General features: G+C 35.6%; 1 long non-coding RNA gene across 1 annotated transcript; it reads right to left on the reverse strand.

Moving 5' to 3' along the window:
* Positions 1–539: 539 nt before the first annotated feature.
* Positions 540–18,340, reverse strand: LOC125777817 (uncharacterized). Its single transcript, XR_007422412.1, has 2 exons — positions 17,417–18,340; positions 540–2,357 (listed from the first exon to the last, which is right to left on the reverse strand). It is a non-coding gene; the product is annotated as an uncharacterized LOC125777817 (long non-coding RNA).
* Positions 18,341–18,909: the final 569 nt, after the last annotated feature.

An 18,909-nucleotide genomic window follows, 5' to 3' on the forward strand; every position in this document is an offset into this window, starting at 1 on the left:
ACAACGGCCAAAGCCCGGATAAATTAAATTCTTTGTTTCTTCAGATTGTTGTTTGAGTTCACCACCGTTAATATGCAACAATTCTATATTGTTTATTTTGTTTTGCACAGAAAACGTGATGAAATTAAAGGTAAAAGTGTTTTTTGTTTTGTACTTTGCAACGCGCTAAACGCACGTTTCGCAACACACGATCGTCTGTAACTGCTCGCTAGCGACTGATCGACGCTGCAAACGTTTGGATGGCTATATATAAGAGCGTAAGCGGACGCTGTAGTAGACTACAAGATTGATTTGCCTGGAAGTCTCTGGCTTCACTTAAGTGCTGTCGACAGCTATTTGGTTCCAATGAGTCACTTGTTTGTTTACTATGTCAAACTTGTTTTTGTTGTGCGCGGTATGTTTTTGTAGTAAATATTTAATTGCACGTGATTTTTTGTTAAAACTGCTTTGGAACCGCACTTGAGTTTAGGTTTTGTGTTACACTCACTTTTTTTCTCTCCAATTATGGCTCAACACGAAGTATAAATGAGCGAAACGTATTTAAAAAAAAAACAAGAAAAATAACGAGAAACGCAAAACGAAACTGATAGATAATATTTTCGAAAACGAAACGGAAACGAAAAAACAACACCCTTTATGTGTGGCGTTGTTCTAATTGCTGTTGTTGTTGTTATTTTTAACACGCACTGCTATACGAATTTGGTTGCCTGCTTTTTGCCTGTTTAAATCAGGTCAGAGTTTGTGTGTATTGGCGAATTAATCGACATTGGAAAACGGTTTCTTTGCACCGTTCAGCACAGAAAATTCGAATGATCCAAATTACTTGGCGATTTGGAACGGTATATCGCTGCTCGCTGCTGTGGTTTTTGTTGTGGCTCTCTGGGCGCTGTTCTCCTTTTGTTTGTGGCTCAATGCACTGTGATCCTTGTTCGCTTGGTAGTTATCCGCACAAAAGTCAAAAGACGACTGAATTGTTGGCAATTTGCTATGCACATTAAATGACGATCAGCATACGTACGATCTGTGGCTACGAGCTGTGCCAGCGCATATATATAGAGCCGATGATCGGCGGCGAGTGGCGAATGCCAGCTATCAGACTACGTCTATCTGTCTGTTTGTATGTATGTATGTATGTTTGTTTGCGCTAATGTACAACTAATGTCGCGCTTTGTTTGTGTGTTGCTTTGATTATTAGTAAAATATTTTTATTTTGATTTTTTTTTGTATTTTGATTTTTTTCTTATCTATTTTTTCTTATTTGTGTTTATAAGTTTTTATTCTTGTTTTTTGTTGTTGCTATGTTTATTGTTATTTTTTGCTTTGTCGCTGCTACAGCCACACGTATATACATACATATGTACGTGTATTAGTTGTGTGGCACGATAACAAAAGTTTGCTTTTCAATATTTGTTGTATTTGTTGTTGTCTATGCTGTTGCTTGTATTTTGACTTTGAAGGTCTACGCCGCTGACGTCTCTACAGCCCAATTTATGGCTTTATTGTGCCACTACGCTAGTTTGTAACGTCGATTTACGACAGTTATACAGCTGTCAGTGCTGACAGCGGGGTTAGGAGACAATTTACGCGGAGTATAGTGCCTGCTGCACAGGTAATTTAATCACAATAAATATTTCGCCGCTCTAAATGTATATACATTCATACATATAAATGTAGTTGTATTTGTAAACCTTTATTGCGTCGTAAACAGCTGACTGGCGGCTTAGCTGCTTGGCTGCTTGTCTGCGGTCTGCTGATAGGCGCAGCGTGGCTCGGAGTCGCAATATCCGACAATTGCTTAGTTTGCACTCCAATCAGCTCGCGCTTTCCGGCAGCTGACGTAGTGCTGTACGAAAATAAAAGTCGTTTCGTTTACTGCTTGTTTTATTGTTTTGGAATTTTTTTGTTTACTTTAAATTTAAGCGCCTCGTAGCTTTTTTTACTGTTTTTTTTTGGCTATTGTTCACTTTTTCATTAACGCTTTTAATGTTTATTACCTGTTTTCACTATTTACTTGCCGTTTTTATCTTTAGAATTCGTTAGGCATGTTTGTGTTGACAAGCGGTTTCTTTTTCGAGTTATCCACTTTCGCGCTGTTTGGCGAATTTTCCGTGAGTTGTGAAATACTTTTTGTTTATGTTATCAAGTATCTCGAAATTCGTTGTTGATTTTTATTTAGTTAATACACAAATTTTTGTAATTATTGTTGTTGTTGTTAATTAGTTTTCTTAGTAGTATAATTTTTTTTGTTTTTTAAAATTCAAAGTGTTGAAAATTATTTTATTTCCTAAAATCAAATTGGGAATTTTCGAACTTTTTACACGTCGACAAATTGTCCGTCCCAACGTCACTGCCGCGCACTGTAAAATAAATAAAAATACATTTTGAAAAATATGCACAATATTTCAATTAAAAAATATCTTTAGTTTATCAAAATGTAAATATTTCATATACAAGTATGTAGGTATGTAATTGTATCCAGGTCAGTTAGGCAATCACTATATTGAGGGTCGATTACAAACATCTAAAGAAAACTTGCAGAAAAACGTTTCCATCGAAGGGTCACCCTTCATACATAAATTTATATTTCCCAAATTAAGGGATCCAAAGTTACATAGTTCTGCTTTCCCCATATTGGATAAGGAAGTGAAGCAAATAGTGAACGAGGACAAGACGAAATATTTCCTGTCGTCAAAGAAACAGTCGTCAAACTAACGACATGGCTGCCACGGCACTGTTGACAGTCATAACTTCGAAGTCGTAAATAATTCCGTCTATCTTGGAACCAAGGTTAACACCAAAAACAACGTCAGCCTCGAAACCTAACGCAGAGTAACAGACGCTACTTCGGGTTGAGTAGGAAATTGAGGAACAAAGTCCTCTCGCGACGAACAAAAACCTATGGATCTACGGATTATTTATGGTCTTTTGCGCATTGGTAGCGGCGAATACCGCAGTCGATGGAATGATGAGCCGTAGGAGATCTACGATAACATCGACATATTTAGTTCAGCGAATTAAAAGACAGCGGATACGCTGGCTAAGTCAAGTCGTCCGAATCGATGAAAACTCTGAAAGTATTCGACGCCGGGGAAGCAGAGAAATAGGAAGACCTCCACTCCGTTAAAAAGACCAGTTAGAGAAGGACCTGGTTACATTTGGAATTCCATTTGGCGCCAAACAGCGGAAAAGAAGAACGACTGGTGCGAAGAAAGAAGAAAGTAGGGGATGTTATATTTATCGCCCTTTGCATACAATAAAATTGATATACTTGGGAAAGTAGCAAATATTTATGTTGAAAGCTTCGAATATATTAGGTTAGGTTAGTTTAAGAGTCGATCTTAACCGAGATCTCACTTGGACAGCTTAGAACGGCAGACCGTTGTGGTCTCCTATTTTAGTACCTACATACTTATATACTAGATCATAAGACCCTTACAAATCGTCAAAGCGCTTCGAGCCAATAGTAAATTTCTTTTTCTGTTTTGTCGAAGGTAGAAGATATTTCAGCCTCAGTCATGCAAAGGCTGGGCAATGGAGAATAAAGTACCAGGATGTTTCCACATCACCCTCTCCGCCAAGATTTTTAGCCTTGCTGTATGGATGCCTATTGGACAGTGTCTCCTTTTATAGCATTACCGCATGTGTTTCCGTAGAAAAACTGTTTACTCCTCATCAAAATCAATAAAATTCTCCTTATTGACAAAAAATCAAAAACTCAAGCCTTGGGGACTGAATTTTAAATAATTTTATTCAATTTGCTATTTAATTTATCTTAAATATAACAACTATGTAACCACAAGTATATGTATGTATGTAGATATGTAGGTATAAAGTTTATTTAAATTAAGTGCGCAATTCCCTATCTGTGAGGGCTCATTTCCGTTCGCACTTCTAGACAAATATACAACCACCGCGTAGCCGATAGAAATTAGAAGAGCAATAGAAAACAATGGCGGCTTGATAAAACAGTGAACTTATTTAAAGAAATACTTGAGTATCTTTTTTCTACCAAGAAAGTGTTTTATTCTTTTGCAAGTAATATAAAGGATCCATTTCGTGCTTCCCAACTTTTTTAAATAAAAAACACAGAAACTGCAAATATAATGAGGTATGTTTATTATCATTTGAAAGAGCATTCTTTGGCTTTTATTTTTTGAAAATTATCTCTTTCAAATGTTGGCCGAAGCTACGTCGCAGATCCATCTGTGGAGTCGAATTTTCGATGACTCGTTCGAGCATTTCGACTGGTAACTGTAATGTTTTGCTCCACGGCCCGAATCGAGGAGGGATTGTTCGTATAGACTTTATACTTTACATATCTCCACAGAAAAGGGTCTAACGGTGTGATGTCACACGATCTTAATGGCCAATCGACCGGCCCAAAACGTGAAATTATCTGTTCACCGAAGTGTTCTCTCAATAAATACATTGATTAATGCGATGTGTGTAAAGTGGCGCTGTCACCAAATTTGGACCGATGATTCCACCAGCTCACGAACCACACCAAACCGTTGTCTTTTCTGGAAAGGTCGAGCGGCATAACAGCTTGACACGACTTACACGTGAGGAATTGAAAAAAGTACCTCTAGTTGGACCACCCGTAAAAAACCACAACTGATGCACCCTATATACATGAGTATTTTCATAGGCCTACATTTTTGTTTACGCTAAGGTATTATTTATAAACAAAGCGTGTTGTTGTAAAAATTCTTAACCACATTATAGTTTTATTTTCCTTTTGTTGGTTTTGTAGGGTTGTTAGTGTGAATGGTGCAGCATTTCAGTTTTAGCATTTCGTGCAGAATATTTAGACTTGTCAAAATGTTTACGTCAAATTGTGCATTTTATCACACATACATAAGTATGTATATCTATTATTTTCAAAAGAAAAAATTCAACAAATAAGGAAAAATAATTAAGGGGTTACATGAGTTTCCTCGGGTAAAAACAGCATTTTTTTCAAAAAAATTTTCTCATAAAAAAATGAAATATTTTATTAGAATAAATATTAACAAAGAAATTTTAAAATTTTTGGAAAAAAATATTTTAAACTCGGCCATTGCGATGTCATTTCCGGAGACCCCTCTGAAAAAAGATGAGCCCGCGTTTGGCGTAACTCCTTACAAGATCATCTAAATCATTAAAACCTTAAAAGTGAACATTTCACGACATTTTTTTCGAAATAAAATCTCTTATCCAAGTCTTTAAGAACGGTATCTCAAAGACCTGATCTCAAAAACGCGTTTAAAGGCGGCGCACTTAGCCTAGCCAACCTCGAGACCGCAAGTTCTCAAGACCTCCGAAACTATAACACGGATCAACTTGAAAATTTAGGACAATATTCTAGAATTTAATAAGACAATAAAAAACCGAATTTCTGAAACTCGGAAACCCATGTAAACCCTTAAAATAATTAATAAATGAAGATCTTTGTGCTATTTGTACATGATCGTTGGTTAAAAGTGAAAATATAGTGATCGAAAAAATTTTTGGTAACGAAAAATAGGCTTTCCAATGAATTAGATCATAGGTTATTATGGGTTACTATCTATTATACCGGCATATTTACTTTATACCAGTTGTTTGTTCGATTCGCCACTTTTCAAAAGTTGGAAACGAAGTGTGTTAAGCCACAGCAGTCTACTGTATACACATACTTATGTACATATTTATGTATTCAGCTCAGTATACTTATTATGCAAATAAAAATAAATAATTAAACTATTTTGTGTTACAATATGCGATTCACTAATTTCATTACCCTAGGCATTTTGACAACGTCAGCTGCCTGGCATAGAAAAATCTTGAATTTTGATTTGGCATCTGCTTTCGCTTTTATTATTTTGCGCTTTCGTAATAATGTCGTACCTAATTGTAAACAAGTACGGGCTATTTATGCTGAATGTGGGTACATATGCACTTGTAAATAGAATTCTTAAATTTGAAAAATGTAATTTTCGGGAAAGACGCGCTCAGTCGCAGTAAAAAAGTGGAATTTGACTTGTAATGGCAAATGTGCTCTATAAATATGTACAAATAGGTCTATAATATGATGTTGACGAATTATATTTTGATTTTGGTATCTAATTTAGCTGAAAAGACACCACCTCCCAAACGATTATCTAGTGTGAACACATGCGTATGGCTGCTAATCCCTGCGTCCTTAACCACTTCGCCCTTTTTCCCAGCTGTCATACCCACTGATCGATAAAAATCAAGACCTTATAGCTAAAATCTCATAACTAATACTTCGTGACATACATACATATGCATGTATGTAAGTATGTGTTTATAAATCTGGCATATAGAACAAATACACTCCCACATAAACAAAATTCCTCTTGACGTACAAAACTTCGAGCTCAATAATGGGAAAATATTGCGCACTCAACTATAATAACCATAACGATAACTTTAACGACTTTAGTCTAAAATGATTGTCCATTCATCACGTCAGTATGCATGCCTGTAAACCACTGGCCATATGTCTAATGCATACGACATTTGTGACACCGACTAACAACAGCAAGTGTTAAAATATTGACATGACCAACGTCATTCGCCATACGTGCGCTTACAGCCAACGGTTAGCCTTCAACCATCTACTTTCAGTCAACAACTGTTGTAGCCGTAGAACAATTTGAGTTCGATGAAATTTATGGCAGGGTTTGGGGAACTAAATCCTAGGGGCATAGCCAAGTTCTAAGTAATTTAAGTAATTTCTATAATGAGTGCAACTAAGCGTACATTTTTCATATTGAGAAGTGCATACATTTTCTACAGCAAAAGCAAAAACTTTACACCGCAAACTCATAAAATGTCAATATTGAATTAGCTTTATTGCCAGCATGAGTATAATATAATGTAATCATATGTGTACATACTTATGTATGTATGTATGTATATGTGTTACTTGTTATCATCATATTGACAGTATGGTGTTTTTGTAGTGCAAAATTTTCCACTCAAATTAATTTAATTAACTCACATTTTAATAGGTGAAATGCTTTTGACACATTGTCACATAGTATGACATATTTAGGCATATAAATACATATACATACAGACATATGTTCAAGAAATATAACACATACTGTACATTTGTATGCATTTTTAAACAAAATAAGGGCATGCGCCCACTTTAAGCCTATTATAACTGCTATGTAAATATACTTATATGGTACATATGTATATGTAAGTATACCTTATCTGAGCTGAAAGCTCTGATTTTTCTGGTATATGTAATAATAGAGAGAATATTTAACGGCCATGTAAATTAAAGCAAATACACGTGTATGCATTTTTGTCTACAGTTATTTTTAGGTTATACAAACTATAAATTAATTATAGTTAAAATAATACTCGTAAGCGTTTAAGGGCCATAAGTTCAATACGTAATTATCAAATTTCGAAATGCGGTCATAAATCAACATGCATTTTCCTTTATTGCTACTGATCGAACAGACTTAATATAGTACAACAATGTCGTTACTAATTACAACAAAGTCATAAATATGCATTATAATTGAAACCCTAAAACAATGCTAGTAACAGACTGACTTAAAGGTTCAAGTAAACGGGTATAAAACAGCCTTTTTCAAAAAATTGTTTCTCATATAAAGAAAGAAATATTAGACTAGAGTTTTTTATTGTTACAAACATATAATATTAACAAAGAAATTCTGAAATTTTTGGAAAAAAAAATATTTTAAACTCGGCCATTGCTATGCCATTTCCGATGACCCCTCGGAAAAAAGATGCACCCGCGTAGGCAGGATAATTTCTTACAAAAAAAAAACAAAGTGAAAAAATGCGTATTTTAGTTAAAACTTTAACTTAGAACTTGTACGAAGGAAAAAAACTGAAATTTTAATTTTTAACAGACATTTTTACAAAAAAAAATAAAATTTCAGTGAAAATTTGGCAACTTTTTTTTCAAATGGTTGTAATTGAGAAAGAGTCTTTCATTCAAGTCTTTAAGAATTGTATCCCAAAGACCTGTGTACAATTCCATAAATATCGGTTGAGTAGCTCTCGAGAAATCTTGCCAGCCGACTTTGAAAACACAGCTAGCTTCTAGCGCACAAGTTCTCAAGGCTGTATCGCCGAAACTTTTACTAGAATCAACTTGAAAATTTAGGACAATATTTTACAGGTGTTGTAGAATTTAATAAGATAAAAAAATCGATTTTTTGCAACCCGTAAACCCATGTAACCCCTTAGGGGTATTTAGGTCTCGTTCTAGGTAAGAAGCTTTCATAGAATCCTAACATCGAGGGGAGAGTAAAAAGGTATTGATGGCCTTATATAGCTGCAGAGGAGCCATTGACAAATGTCGGATCTCTCACCGAAAGTGGTTCCTGCCTCTATGACATTATAATCAAGTCCATTAAGTTCTATAGAGACTTTGTGTCGTAGAGAAATGATCAAAGAGGGGAAGGTTGGTAGCCGCGTATATTGTCAGGAACTCTCTATCAATTTCAGTTTCAGAATTTCTGACTCTTGCAGTGTTTTTCAAGCCGAGGTTGTTGCCATTAAGGTAGCGGCCGATTTATTACTCCGGAGTGCAGCCTACTTCGGAGAAGTGACTATCCATTGGGATATCAAGGCGGCCATTCTAGTCTTGAGCTCCTTTCAATGAAGGGAAGCCTAACCTCGTTGTCAATGGAGTCATTATGATACAACTAGTATGGGTACCCGGCAATAACGAAATCACAGGTAACTGTAAAAAGAGCTAGTAAAGAAAGATACCTTGCCCCGCTAGCAGTAAAATAGGAACTGTTCGGTGTTTCCTTTTTTTTTCGTTTATTCTACCACTGGATAGCTGGGCTTCGCAGGAGCTTGCACAGCGCCCGGCTACCATCGATTCATACGTTTTCGCAAGATTATTTTGGCTCAAGATCAAGGGAACTAGTGAGCTCTTTGCCCTTTTCTCTAGTTGTGGGGTTCTAACAGACCATTGCCCTATCAGCTTCCATGCTGTAAGATTGGAAATTATACAGGACGCCAGCTGCAGAAGCTTTATGAAAGCAGCTCAACATTTCCTTCTTGATTTTTTCGCTTAAGATCAAGGCCTAAGCTTTTGGAAGCTTATACTTTCAGACAACCCACCGAACTGGTGGGTTTAGAAATTAAACGCCTGTAAAAAATTGCATTGACCACCAGGCCTTGTGCCCAACTATATGATCAAACACAGGAATTCTTTTTTTGGCTATACAAAGGATTTCATATAGTAGATGAAGTGCGACCTAACACAGCCAAAGTGCAATCAAGCGAATTTATAACAATCTTCCAACTTTTCGATAGATTTTATGAGGTACGATCGCTTTTTTCTTCAAAATAGACCTGAGCTTTGGTGATATCCTTGCAGTAACCATACTCTTAAGCTCTGAGGACAGGAAAAATTGAAAATACGTTGGATATTGCTTCCCTTAAAATCACATCCGATAGCAACAATGCGAGCTTTTAAGCCTAATTATCGATAAATGCTCCAATTTCTTATAATATCCTGAATATTCACTGGTTAAACGGTATGGGAAGACCCTCCAGCACCTGTTTTCGTTTAAAAACTACTGCTGGAGATGGAAAACTAAATGAAACTTTTCTATATTGGAAATATGAAGTGTAAAAGTGCTTCGCTCCAGATTGCAATGCTTCCTGACATTATTTTATGCTGCTGGAACATTAACTCACATTTATGTACTGGTCTTGAATGAAATATAGTACATAGTTATCATGAAAAAATTGTAATCATAAGTATATATTTCTACGGAAAATTCCAAAGTTATAAAGTTCTCGCTAAACAGTGGTTTTGTAAACTCATCTAAATAAACTAAAAATAAATATGTACATAAAATTGAATATTTTTAAAAACAACGCAGTTAGGCGACTGATAAGAGATTTACTAACGCTATAATTTATTTTCGTTCGTGTAAACTTAAAGCTAACTAGCGCTTATCTAGAAATAGGAGCGTTGTAAAATACATTTCTCTAAGATTTGCGCAGTAAATTCATTGTCAAGTAAACTGCTTTATGTAAAAAAGAAAAAACTGCTAAAAGGCCATTAAAATAGTTATCATATCCCTGTAATCATAACTTAGACGAAATCAACATAAATATAAACAGATAAAAGCGTTAGCAAAATAAGAAATAACGAAAATTTCATGGTTACCAGTTTTTTGCGTATTTTGGCTTTTAGCTTTTGTTAATTATATTGTTACGAACAAAATCAGCTGATACTCATTATTACTAAGTTAAGCGTGTATCTAAACATAATTATGAGCATACTTAGAAATGTTAGCTACAGGAAGGCACATTAACACTTAGTAAGAAAGTAAATAAATAATTATTTATAAATATGTATCAGAAATACATAATATATAAGTATAATATACTTATTGATAAACCCTTAGTCACTTCTAGATAAATTATCGTTTATCGCACAAATTTTTCTCGCTCCAAAACTAGTTTGTATCGCAAAAATATTTGATATCTGCATATTTTTCAACCGTCTCATGTCTGTTTGTAAACAAATAAAATCGCATAATGTGTATGCTAATGACTAGAGCATAAATTAATATAAACACTAAATGCATGGACATAATTAATTTGCGAACGGAAGTTAAGAGGTTAAAGTGTGTGGCGTTTCTCGCCCACAAGACTTGGCTATTTCTAGATATTTCGCAAATATTTATGCTAATTTCCATAATTGGTGATTATGTATTTGCATTGCAAATATATTTGATATTTATGTCTGTGCAATGAAGTTGCATTTTATATTTTCAAGACACAAGTTTTGTATTAAACGCTATTAATCTAGTTTTTCAGGCCTTGAGGTTATAATATACATATTTATGCCATATAAATTAGTTTTGAGCTGTGGATATTATAACATAATATATTTGTTCTCAACAAATATTTTGTTTCAAATATAGGTTTAGACAAGCCTATAGCGCGGCTACTAGATTTCGTTCAATGCCATGTAATTATATTATCGTACAATTTTAGTCAGTCCACAACACTATTGAAAGGGATGTAGAAATCTTTGACTTCCTGTACGTATGTGTGCACAAAAAGAACGAAAGAACGCTTGATAATTTAATGAATTGAATTAACAAATATTTATAGTATTAAAATTTGATTAACGGAAAATCTTATGACTGTGTATTTGTATATATTTTCCCTACACGCGCACTTCAGTACTTCAACTGCTTATAAAAATCTACATACATACATATGTCTGTATATTGCTTAAGTGGTTTTCATGCGATAAGGTGCCAAGTGTTAGTCTGAGCACCTTTTAATCTACTATCCAATGCGCTTAAAACTTTAGACGTAAAGGTAAGAGACGGCATTTGAAACCCACTACAGTAAATTCACTTTTTATGAAACTAATAAGATGACTTATACTGCTATGAGCAAAAAATAGTAAGACATTGTTCTTGGTCTTAACATTCTTAATTTTCTCTGCTCAAACGACGAAGGATATGTAGTAGAAATCGGTAAAAAGGGGCACAGTGAGCTTTTACATGGGTGGATCGAGGCTAGGAAGGAAGGTTTTAGGGGAGTTAGCTACAACGCTACTTCATTATCAGCAAAAGCGAATACCACAGTCGACGGAACGGTGAGCTCTACGAGTCATATGTACGACGACATGGATATATAATAGTTCAGCGAATTAAGAGACTGCAGCTACGCTGGATAGGTGATGTGTCTGAATGGATGAAAACAGTCCAGCTCTGAGAATATTCGATGCAGCACCTGCCGGGGAAAGCAGAGGAAGAGGAAGACCTCCACTCTGTTGGAAAGACCAGGAGGACAAGGACCTGGCTACACTTAGAATCTCCACTTGGCGCCAAATAGCGAAAAGGTAGAACGACTGACGCGCTGTTGTAAATTTGGCCATAATCACGTAAGCGGTGTCTACGCCAATAAAGAAGAGGTTATAGCGGTATCGCTGACAACTACAAAGCCGATAAGCTAGCCAGAGGGGGCACCCTTGTACCGTTCATATCGGAATGAGACCGAGTTGGATCTCTATTTTACTTTTTAGCAGTGGACCAATGAAGCTCCCTGGGGGTTGGTCGAAGACTAGCTCTTGTGCGACTGCGAGATCCTTTCGGCTTAGAGTAGAACACAGGACATATACGGAACTATTTTACTTTAGCAAAGTTCATCTTGCCGCATTCTTAGGGGTTATTACTGGACACTGCCCAATAGGCTTTCATGGTGTAACGCTAAAAATCTTTTCTGATGCTAGTTGTCAAAATTGTTGGAAAAAGGTGAAGTGGTAACAGGTACTTTCTTATCCATTATCCAGCCTTTGCAAGACTGAGGCTGAAACATACTTTACTTTTGGCAAACCAGAAGACATTAAAATATGAGAGACTCAAAGAACTTTGTCGATTAAAGAATCTTTTCAAATATTATATATAAGTTTAAGATTGCACAACGAACCGACGTTCTAAGCGGTCCAAGTGAGATCCCTGTTAGGATCGACCTCTTAACCTAATCCAACCCGGTCATAAAGTACAATGACTGACTTCAGCGGGCTTATTTATATAACATGTCAAATCCTATTATAACCATGAGTCATCCTTTAATGGGCTTGAGGTCAAGTGCCAATGAAACATAAAATAACATGCAAATTATTTAGAGATACAGTAACGCAAAACGCAATAAGAGTTGCCAGATGCCATTACCATGAGCAGACAATATGCCAAGAGTATTAAACTTTACAGAACAATGAATATTGGAATTCGGCACCCCTTGGGAGTCATTTGAGGCCAAATAACGCATGCACAGTTGTACAATTCGCACACACACAGACATGTGGATATGTGTACTTGTGGCAGTGCCAACCAATTGCGTTGGTGCTGCTCGTTAGGGCACTCCAAATTGGCGCAAACTGTGCCACTGACGTCCTTGCGATATAAATAGGAGTGAGTGGATGGGAGGTCACCAACTTTTGCCACACAATGGGCAGAGGTAGATCTTGAGTGGGTGTTTGCACATGCGGGAAAACGTGCCACAAAAGAAAAACATGGTTTCTTAGCTGTTGTTGGTGTTTTTTTTACTTATTTTTATTTGTGTACATATGTTTAAATTTAACGATTTTGGTTATAAATAACATGAATGGGATTGAGTGACAATACTTTCATAGCCATTAATATTCCTATTTGGTTTGAAATAAGCTGTGTAGGTTGGTGGATTATTTCATAAGTGGATTTAAAAGAGCATACGTCAATGGCAAAATATTGGATCCATTAGGTTGAATTGAAGATATGAGAGTGAAGGTTAAATCTGATCAAGTTTGACCCAGACTGGTCCACACGGTACGCGTCTCCCGATTTATGGTAGTAAAATTTGTTCGCCATTTCAGTCTTAGTGAAGTTATGATATTGCTACTCTCTATCATCTCTGCAACCTTTATGGATCGACTCAATTATTGATATTTCCATATAAAATCCTTCGCAGCTTTGGATATGAAGTCGGGTGGCTGTGTATAGAAATGTAAAAAATCATTCAATGTTGTTGTTCTCACAGATGCCTAAGCCACGTTAGGATGGTCAGGATTAGCTCCTGGAAACGATCGGAAATCTCACTGTCTAACCTTCCTTCCATCATAGCTACTTGTTGAAATTGAGACAATCTTGGTCTGAAGGTAACAAGCTGCTCTAAATTGCCTCGTTCTTCACATTTCTCCGAGTGCTTGGAGCCAGAATGGCAGTCGGAATCGAATAAAATCATGTAACTGTAACTGCATACGCACACATAAAAAAGTAGTGAATGAATTCCGCTATAAAATATACAACAAAATATCAGAATTTCTTTTCAGACTCGTTATGGTGCAATTGAACTGAAGCCACAGCTGCAAGTCCTTGAAGCCATACTAGTATGTGGCCATAACACGGGAAATAAAAGTGGATCATTGCCAAACAATAACTCGCACACAAATACAATAACGGGTACAAGCAAGTCAAATAAAGTATACAATTTCACAAGTATAACAGCATAAATTCCTATAGAGACATACACACATACATACAAAACTAGCGCCGCGTGCAACGAATTGACGTCAGCAACACAAATTAAAGCATAACGCTTGGCTATGGAAAATCCATCCAGCGCATTGACTCATCGTAAGGCGAAGGAAATATATGCCCTGTGAAAACTGATTTCCTTGAAAAATTAATAGAAGTCTAAATGAAAGAAGTCAGGTGCTATACACTAGCACGTTAAGTTGGGGCAAAGAGAAGGTTGGATTTTTCCAGTCAAAATCGAAAAAATAGTAGGTGCTTAATTATCATCATGGATAATACTGTTTCCACGTACATTTTCATATACATACATACATATATTCTATAAGTGAAATTATTTGATTTTGCCTTCTGTTGAACTCTTCAACAAAATAAATCGCTTTTATTTACCACAAATGTTGTATAAACATAAATTTTCGCAAAATCAATGAACCTGCAAGAAGGATAACGCTTCAGTGCAGGTGCCGCCCGCAATAGCCAATGGCAATATTATAATGGAAATTTATTGCTTACATAAATGTCAAATGTGTAGGTCTGAGGGCACTTCAAGTGCTCAATAACCGCCAAACGCCTACAATCCACTTAAAAAGCACCTACACACACACCCAACCAACACACAAACACTTTACCCCCCCCACACACACTAGAAAAATCGTTATAAATATTGTTGGTGCTGCCGCTTCTGCTTCTTCCACAATTTCGTTTGGCCATCACGTGCCAGCAATCGTAAATATTTTTGTAAACAAATAATACAACAGTTGTTGTTATTGCTACGGCAATTGTTGCTGGCATTTTGTGGCTGCTGTTTGGAATTCTTTCTTTCAGCATAATTTACTACAAATCCGCTCACTGGAAGGTATGCGTAATATGCATTTTTTTCCTGTTTTATTGCAAGAGCAAGCGCATGCGCCTAATAGTATGCTACCATTGGAATTGTCGCTCTAAATATTATGATGAATACAATTCCGCCCGAATATTTTTCATAAAGCAGTAAGTTTTGTGAAAGATATGTCATTATATTTATGAAATTAATTAAAATTAATTAAAATTTTGTAATTTTGTAATTTCGAAAAAAAGCGATTTGATAAACGAAAAGTATTTACACTGGATTACTGTCCGTCCCTGCAAATTTTACTAGCGAGTTGCCTTGGTAACCAGCTCATAGTTTTATATAAACAAAGTTTAGAGTTTAGTAGAGAACTCATGAGTATTTACTCAGCACAGTGAGGGCTAATAATATCGGGAAGCGTAGGAAAATATGTGGCTTTATATTGTTTATAGAGGTGGCAGTTCTAAAAAATGATAATAGAATAATGGTTTGAAAATGTTCAAGTTTTAACTGAAAACAGAAAATTAAAATAATATTTTTAAAAAATAATAATAGTAAAAAATTTTCATCTGAAAAATTCCTAAAAGTTGTTACAAAAAGAATGCAAAACGCATAAATTTACAAACACAAATTTTCGAAAGATTTTTCAATTTCGAAAAAAATTAAATGTTTTTCGAGTTATACACGATCTCCGACGTTGCTAAAAAGTCCTTTTGGGGGGATTTCGGGCTTATCCGTTGAGGAAGCCTTAATAATAACTCTCTACTAGAAGATATTACCCGTACTTACGGTAAAAAAATCAAAAATTGACAAAATGGCGGCGTTTTTGAAAATAGTTGTATTTTACCCAAAATTTTTCAAAATTCGATTTTTTTAGATCATAAAACTGGTAGCTCATTGTATGGAGCACTATATTACTCGGTGCAAATATTGCAACAAATTCCAAAAACACTCTTCCGAGAAGAACGCGTTTAAAAATACATATATTAATTAAGGTTATATTTTATAATATTTTTTCAAAATTCAAACTTAGTTCGAAGATAAAAGGAATTTAGCGGACTCGGTATCCAAACTAGTTCGGCCGGAACTGAAACTATAAACGCGTTTTTCTCGAAACTGTGTTTTTTAAAACATTACCCAGGATATCTCAAGTTCTACTTGACCGATTTACCTAAAATGTTTAGGTAGTCTTCTTTACAGACTTGTTTATGTCTGGAACTAACTATATTTAAAAATTTTCTATATTTTTCAAACCGATAACAAGGGTTTTACAGGTTCTACTAGACCGATTTACCTAAAATTTTTAGGTAGTCTTCTTTATAGACTTTTTTATGTCTGGAACTAACCGTATCCGATAATTTTCAGTATTTTTCAAAAAAGATTCCTAGGACTCCTCAAGTTCTACTCGACCGATTTAGCTGAAAATTTTATGGTAGTATTCTTTAATCTTGTTATATAGGGAACTAGCTATATTCGAGAATTTTCTGTATTTCTCAAAACGATACCTACGATTTCTCAGGTTCTACTCGACCGATTTACCTGAAAATTTTAGGAAGTCTTCTTTATAGACTTTTATGTGTCTGGAACTAAGCATATCCGAACCCTATAGTCAAAAAAGTAGTGTAAAAATTGTTATTTTTTCTGGTAGGCGCCATTTTGTGAAATTGTAACTTTTTTTATTTATTTGAGTTTTTACTGTATTTTTGCTATGTTAAAAGAAAAAGGGATAGTAAAAATATTATGTATTTACTTTTCAACAGAAATTCATGTCTCTAGACTAGAATACGCCCTTAACAGGTGCTATTTTTGTGCTTCAGGTGTTACCTCGTAATAAATGGGGTCGAATTAAAGCTCCAATTTTTTTTAGGATTTTTATTATTTACTTAACTTTTTTTCTAATAAGTTTGAGCAATTAATACCCAGTACCTTTGGAGTGCTTGAAATCGGTGAACTTAAGTCCACACTTTGCTAATATTGGGTAGTCGAAAAAGTCTTTTCGTATTTTGTCAATAGATGTCGTTGCAGTCGTATATCTCCAGTTCTACGAATCTCATTGTGTCATAGCATATGTATAATGTTGGAAAGGTGAGATTTATGCTTCACAAAAAAAAAAAATAAAATTGGGTGAAGTTTAAAAAAAGTTACAGTTGTTCAAATATGAGTGAAAATAATGAAATTGGCTATATCTTGAAATTTTTGTATAATAAGGAGAAGAATACCACGCAAGCCACCACTGTTGCGCGTGTACCATAACCCCAAATACACTATAAGTGGCTGCTTTGTTCGTTTGCTATGCGAGTGTGGGTTTGTTGTAATGGTTGTCTGACAAAACAAAATGTGTCTGCCAAAAAATCGATAAATCGCAAACAAAGAAACAAAGGCTCACACACGCATGAATATAGAAATTCGCACAAAATGGCTCAACCCCTGCCTACAAGCGCCACATATACACAAAATATTGTTATGACTAATGCAATAATTTAAGAATTTGTAGATTACTATATTTTAGTTATTATTTTCTCTACAGTGATTCGAAAATTTTACAAACCTGCTACACTGGTGTCCTTCCTCTGCGGCTTTACTGCGTGCTGCGCTTCAAGTGCTATGCGTTTTCTATTTGTTTAAACCTTTTTACTCCAATTATATGAACCGTTATAATAAAATAAAATCAGTATAAACATTTTATCGCACATATTTGGTATGAGGTTCATGGCAAATGTTACACCGTTACTTGGCTGAAGCATACAACTTTTGGTTTTTTCCAACAATTTTAATTTCGCTGCGCAAATTGCGTGTTTCTTCTCACATTTAGTGGTTGTGTTGCTTTTTATAACGTTTGCGTTTCAACATTTAAAATAAATTTATGTAAAAAACTTTTTACAAAATCTTAAAAATTTAGATTTGCTTTAGTTGTTGTGAAATAATTCAGTAAATTGCACAGTTAAGGCAAATAAGTATGCGAGTTTTATCGACAAAAAAACACAAAATCACACACGAAGATTTGAAACTTTCCACGGACAACCGAAAGACAAGTGGAAAAAAAGTTTTGCACAAAACTTAAAAACACCAAAAAGTTCTCAAATATTCACTGTCCTTCACAGTCTGCATGCACTTGTGTTTCTTTTTTGTAAGTTAGATATTCTTTTAGAATTTGTGTTTTCACTGTGACATCGACTTTTCAAACGGTTGATTTGTAATGACAATGCAAGACAGTGCCCCACTTGGTTTTATATATATTTCTAATTGAGAATGTTTGTAACACCATTCGCCAGAGAGTGGCGTCCGGTGGTTGAAGGGAACTGCTGCTCGGTGTTGCGCTCCTACGAGTGGTGCTTGGTGCTTTTTCCAGGTCGACCGTTCAATTCGGCGCTTGAAATGAAATTGTGAAATTATTTGCCGTTGCAAAAGCCAAGTCGAAAAACTTTCTGTGACAGGATAATGCAATAAAGGATTTCCTTCCAGTGCATGAGTGTTGCCAGACTACTTCATTAGATATGAATAATTTAGCGCCGTTTGCTCAAAGTATGGTTAGCTTTCAACTGTCAATTAAGTATAATGGGACGCTGTTTGTTGTCGACATTTGGAGCTTTTTTTCTTAGCTAGAGCTCCCTATGTTGGCCATTAGTCTGCTAAGTTAGGAGGTGCTGGACTTGTACCCAGAAGGTTAGTCTGGGGTCCCGTCTTACTACTAGGTAGTTTACTGCTTTTTCTCTCCTAAGAATATCCGTAGTCGTTTGTACACTTATTTCAAAGGATATATGCTTATTTATTAGCAGTAGTAGCTCTATTTTTCAGTAGCGAGCTGGAGGTTGTGTGAGTCTAGCCATGCTTTCGTCCGTGTCATGATCCGATTAAACGTTCTTCGCGTTTCTTCTGTATCTCTTGCTGTAATTACTGCTGCAATGTGGTCCGCGTAACCAATTAGGTACGATTCGCCTGGCATTTTGAGTTTTAGTATAGAGTCGTAGCTGATGTTCCACTAGTCTGCTTCACAAGTCAGGGCCAGGAATGGATCCTTGCGCTGCTCCTGACGTGGCCGCT

The sequence above is a fragment of the Bactrocera dorsalis genome, chromosome 3 (genome assembly GCF_023373825.1).
Source record: "Bactrocera dorsalis isolate Fly_Bdor chromosome 3, ASM2337382v1, whole genome shotgun sequence".
Taxonomy (NCBI): Eukaryota; Metazoa; Arthropoda; class Insecta; order Diptera; family Tephritidae; genus Bactrocera; species Bactrocera dorsalis.